Genomic DNA, 6,000 nt, shown 5'->3' on the forward strand with positions numbered 1-6,000 from the left:
TGGGTAATTGTATGTGAAAATAATGTGATAACTTGTAACAATTGTAAGTTGCCCTGGATAAGGGCGTCTAAGAAATAAATAAATAAATAAATAAATAAATAAATAATAATAATAATAATAATAATAATTTGCATAACCAACTGTTGAGAGGTTTGTATGACATGGTAAACCACAAGCTGTTTTATTTTTTACAAGAGAATTTCTTTTTTTTTTTTACAAGTTATATTTTTTTTAAGTATACAATAATGTTATTCTGCAAACCAAATTATTCTGCTCTGTCTCAAACAAAGTTGATGACAAAGAACTGAACATTTACGGTATTATTTACTGTAGTTCTAAAGTCAATACTATAAAAAGTCAGTTTATTGCCAACAAAATAAATAAAAATAAAATAAAAATAAAGTACAATAATGCAGAAGAGAATGATAGATGACTTGCAAGATCGGGTGGCAGCAACCAAAAAATTGGAGACCTGATTTGTTACAAATATTAGTACAGTAAAAATAATAACAATAGTTCTAATAATAATATACTTAATTATTCATTGAGCCATGACCGGGTGATAATGGACCTGAAAACTGAGTTACCTTGTAAGCTGGCACTCAGTTATTTATTCTGCCTTTGGTTAGTTATCGTGATTTCACAGAGTCAAGCCATTGGTCTTTATTCCTATATTAGTTCTTAAAGCTGCATGACTCTTGTCCAAAGCCACACTTTTCTTTTCCAAGAGAACCGCAAGGCAATATTTGATGTAAATTCTGTGTGAATGTTGATTATGACCCCCTTGATGAGAAGGAAGTGTCTGTGCGCATTACAGACTAAGGTAGGCTGTTGCAATCAAATAAAACCTTCATCTAAGCAAGTTATGTGCAGCTGCACAGTTCACACTCTTTTTAGTCCTGCACTACAAAATGAAAATATGTGGAGAAGCTGGGATTGTGAAATTGAGTCATAACGTATTTTAGAAAAATGTTATCTTTTTATAATAACTTTTTCATATTCACTGATATATATATATATATATATATATATATATATATATATATATATATATATATATATATATATATATATATATAATAGATACAGAAATAGATATTAATGGGATCCCCTTTTGGAATCTATCTTGCATTCATTCAAATACAACAGAATGACGGGGTGAATCGGATTGTTTAAATTATTTAGCGTTGCTAAGCAGATGCAGAGATTCATTCATTCAGTTTTTCAAATATAGGTTTTAACATACTTTCTATTTCATACACTTACTTGTTTTCAATAGTGTAGAACAGTTGCAAGTTGCAAAGTTTAGAGGATGTCCATCAAATGGTTCACAGGTTTTAGGATTTGTAATTGGAAATATGATCCGACTTCAATGGAACAAACTATGTGCAGCTTGGGGAGAGCTTAAGCTTTCTAGAAGTCCTGTCATGCCAACTGTTGGAAGGAAATCTTTTCTTTTTGTGAAATAACTGAACGATGGATTTAATAAAAAACAGTATTCGTTATCTTAAGGGAGATACTGTATCAAATCAAATCCCAGGAACTGTCTCTTGGCAGTAAGTTACGGGGTAACAACCAAGGCCTTATATTGTTATCATAATGGTGCTGTTGACAGGATCACTGCATCATGTGCTCGGCTTTCAAATGACAATTTGATTGAACAAAGATTATGTTATCCAAGCAAGTCAAGAACCATAGGGAGACTATTGGTTCATTTTTGTCCTTTGAACCATACATGGACTGTGTCTCAACCCATTAAGATGCAACATTTCAAATCATTATCCACCAGTAAAAGCCATCTAGTATAAACACAAAGCCTCATCTCTTTGATTAAATTCTAATGCATTAGTCCGCCACAAATGTAGAAGCCACATGCATATGAAACTCAAGCAGGGCTGTTGGATTAAACATTTAAGAGTCCTGTCATAGAAGATTTACAAAAGTCATTGAAAATATATACAGTGTATATCTTTTTTAAATTTAGTCGTCGCCAGTTATTTTTATTATTTTCTCCCAATTCAAGAATACCCAATTATTTTTAGGCTCAGCTCACCGCTACCACCCCCGCGCTGACTCGGGAGCGGCGAAGACGAACACACGTTGTCCTCCGAAGCATGTGTCGTCAGCAGACCGGTTCTTTTCACACTGCAGATTCACCATGCAGCCACCTCAGAGCTACAGTGTCGGAGGATGACGCAGCTCCAGGCAGCTTACAGGCAAGCCTGCAGGCGTCCGGCCAGACTACAGGGGTCGCTGGTGTGTGGTGAGCCGAGGACACCCTGGCTGACCTAAGCCCCCCAACCCCCCGGGTGGCGCTCAGCCAATTGTGTGCCGCCCCCTGGGAGCTCCCATCCACGGTCGGCAGTGGAATAGCCTGGACTCGAACCGCCGATGTCCAGGCTATAGGGCGCATCCTGCACTCCAAGCAGAGCGCCTTTACCGAATGCACCACTCGGGAGCCCTATTGAAAATATTTTAATAATGTGCTTATTCTTTTAACAATGCCCTCTTTATTTTAAGAAAGCAATCATGTTAAATATGCCAGTCAAGTTTAGCATCCAGATAATGCCCATCCCTGCAAGTTAAAATGGACCATCAGGGTGCATTTTTCTATAGGTTACATAATGAGACACTGAGAAAGTGGAAGTTTTGCACAATGCAATATAACTTTCTCTCCAAGTTCACTGGCTGCACCAGCTATTCCTCCGCCACTGGTCAAGGTAGTGTATAAAGATTTGCTATAAGTATTACAATAGGGGGTACACATTTTTACATGACAGCTAGCTATTTAGCACCTGTTATCAGACTGTCAGGCATAAATACAATCTCTTTCACATCTTGTTTGGCAGCATTTTTCCCTGATCTCCTAGTTTTGGAATGTCAAGTGTCAGTGTGACACACCCACTCACAAGAATCAAACCATCACCAGGGTTCACATTTGAAAGGGATTATCTGTTACAGCAAACATCTCTGGAGAATGCAGGGTAAAACATCTAGTAATCAATAATTTATAATCCTACTGTTGTACAGTAAGTCAGCAAGCACTCTTTTTGCCTGTCTGCTATATGTTCAAAAGTGATTGATGACATGTATTGCGTTTTCAATTTTGAACTGTTTTTTTGTCTTGAGTAATAACTTGAAATACTTGTGTATGAATTGTGGTTTTTATTGAAACAAAAACATTTTCTTGTCTGTTCTGGGTTTTCTTGTAAAGTGCAAGGCTGTTTGCTCATTTATCACGTGTACAGGTACAATAAGACTAGACGTATAACCCACAACAGCCATCCAGTAGAATCTAAGTGTAGTACATGTTTGGATTTAAAATCAACCTTGTGCACATATCGCACAAATTTATCATAACACGTGAAGTGCCTAGTCAAAAAAGACCTGTTTAAATCACTGTTTTGTGGAAAAAGGCCTTAAAAACTGCCAAAATGTGAGAATGCTGTGTGTTCTTGAGATTCAGCAGAGAATATCTCATTAATAAAGCTATTAAGAAATAGCCCTTCAAACTTCTTTGATCTACAAGGGGTAAAATAAGAGTTTTTCAAATGGTAAGACATTCACTTAATTATAGTAGATTTATTACCAATATGTTTTAATTGTACTCATCTAAACATTTTGACTTAAGGATTGTTGCAAAAACCGGGTTAGTTTCAGGTAATGATATTATAAAATAAATAAATAAAATATGCTGTCAAAATGCTTTGTAGTAAATATCACAATTATGACTGGTTCACAAACTACCTTGAACTTTTATTTGACTTTAAGCTTTTGATCCCAAGATCATACGTCTCTAAACTATTCAAATCCTGAACCCTTCCAAGCCTAACCCAGAGTGGTGCTGGTCTTTTACTGGTCTTGTACCTTAATATCCCTAAATGCCTGTTGGCAAGGAAATAGCCAATTTTGCCCTGCCACATGCCTCATGAAGGCACTGTAAGGAAGGCCTTTTGCAGCAACACTGGATGTTATTAAATGCAGAATGTTAATTTAACTTATTTTACCTGTACTTAACCTCAATTTGTTGTGTACCATTTACTCCTGTTTTTCTCCTGTACAAAAAAGTTTTTTACTCCAAATCACCATTAGCCCTTTGTTTAGCAAGAAGAAAAACCTCATCCAATGAAGTTACCATATCAGCTCATCACTTTTCATTTGGGAGCGATCTGACTGGCCAGCAACACTCCATAGCTGTATAAATACGTCTGTACAATCCTGGTCACTGCTGTTTAGTTTCTTTATTTACAATATCAAGACATGTAAGCATAGTAACACACTCCTGTCTGTATGTTCATACGGTAATACACACAGCTCTCAGGTGATACACAGACTTCTCAGCATTGTATTCTCAGGTGATACAAGACTTTTGAATGTCAATTACAAATCATTACTTACCAAAATACTTTGGTTGTATGCTTCTAACAGTTTACTGAATAAAGACCTTTATTACTGAGATTGGTGTTGCCCTCATTATGGCAGCAATAATTGGATACAACATGAAACATTTTTTGTTGATTTCTCCTGTCAGAAAAATGACATGTACCTCAAAAAAGCAACCCTTTAGATGAAAAAAGGTGCATATAATCTGCAACTAATACATGCCTATTTACTGCAAACAAGCCACATGTATAATTTGTGAATGAAAGTATTTAAATGGGTATATTAATTTATGAAATGGTGTTTACCTTTATTTTATTTTATTTTTAAATTGAGTTACAAGTTAATAGCTTTGTGAAGCAGGCCCAATGCCTACAACTGCTAAACTGCACTTTTTTCAAACCTAACATAGTAATACATTATGTATGACTATTGCAGTAATATAAGTAAAAACACTATGAATCCATAGGACATTCACTAGAATTGTTTTGCCTTTGAATTAATATATCGCAAGTAAAATACAGAAACCATTAAACTTCTGTTACAGGTGAATAGAACACAGGAAGGCTTTCTTGTATTGTCAATTATTGTTATGAGGATAAACCATTATCTGGTACTTACACACGAAACTAGCATAGGTTAAAATGAATTAAGGAATGTGAAGATTTTCCAGTGCCTAAATAATGTGTGTTAGTACAGAAAAAAGAGCTTAGACACAGGACAAAGCAATGTCTTATCAACTGAAGTAGACTGTACTTACAAGCCTTGGATAAGCGGTTGCCCTTGAAGGCTGTAACACTATGCGACCTCTAGCATTCCAAAAGGAGCTGACATTTTCTGGGTGCCCTTGTACAGTATCTCTTTCTCTTCAGAGCCACAGCATTGGCAACTTTACTGCTTGGACTGGGTTACATCAGAGTTGTTTACCGGTCACTTGTATCCCAGAATTTTTACAGACCATGACAAAAATGTAGTTTTTAAGTTTATTTTCAGTCTTGGAATCTTGGATCGCATGGTAAAGCTTCAGTGTGTCTACAACGCAAAGGGCTAGGAGGGGAAAACAGTGACAAGACCATTCACAGTACCACTGATATCAGAGGCTGAGACAATGTTAGCTTTGTTAGGTTCCTAACAAAAGTCCAGGGCCTTGCTCTTTTGGGAATTCTTCACAACAAGAACTAGGGACTGAAGGGATTTCTTTCACTGTTCAATGATTTTTCTTTCATAGAGTAGGGACTTACTGTTTACAATTCAAAATGTCCTCATCTCCAATTACTTAGTGTGGTGAATTACACATTCCCATTTGTAATATGCATGCGATAGTGATTAGGCCTTATAAGTGGTTTCCATCTACATTTTTTTTTTTTACGAGGTCATTTTATCGGTTAAACCTTAATGGTTATTTGCCTAATTCCAGTATTCTACTGATAAGAAAGTTCCCAGTTTGCTTGTCTTGCCTTTCTGGAAGTCTGTTACATTTGCACTTCCTGGGTCATTTCTCCTGAGCAGTGTCATCAGGGTCAAGCATCTTACTGGCTGCAAAAGCCTGTCAGTGATTAGCGAAAGCAGCTGCTTTGTTACTGACAGGAGGGAACCATTTCACTCTCTAGATAACATGAC

General features: G+C 36.4%; 1 protein-coding gene across 1 annotated transcript in view; it reads right to left on the reverse strand.

The window, feature by feature from the left end:
• The window catches only part of LOC117971244 (A-kinase anchor protein 2-like), a 172,904-nt gene extending 167,577 nt beyond the window's left edge, over positions 1–5,327 (reverse strand). Inside the window, exon 1 of the mRNA XM_058993772.1 lies at positions 5,141–5,327. The gene's annotated coding sequence lies outside the window, so the exon portion shown is untranslated. The remainder of the gene's footprint in view (positions 1–5,140) is intronic.
• Positions 5,328–6,000: the final 673 nt, after the last annotated feature.

This window comes from Acipenser ruthenus, chromosome 2 (genome assembly GCF_902713425.1).
Source record: "Acipenser ruthenus chromosome 2, fAciRut3.2 maternal haplotype, whole genome shotgun sequence".
In the NCBI taxonomy this organism is placed as follows: Eukaryota; Metazoa; Chordata; class Actinopteri; order Acipenseriformes; family Acipenseridae; genus Acipenser; species Acipenser ruthenus.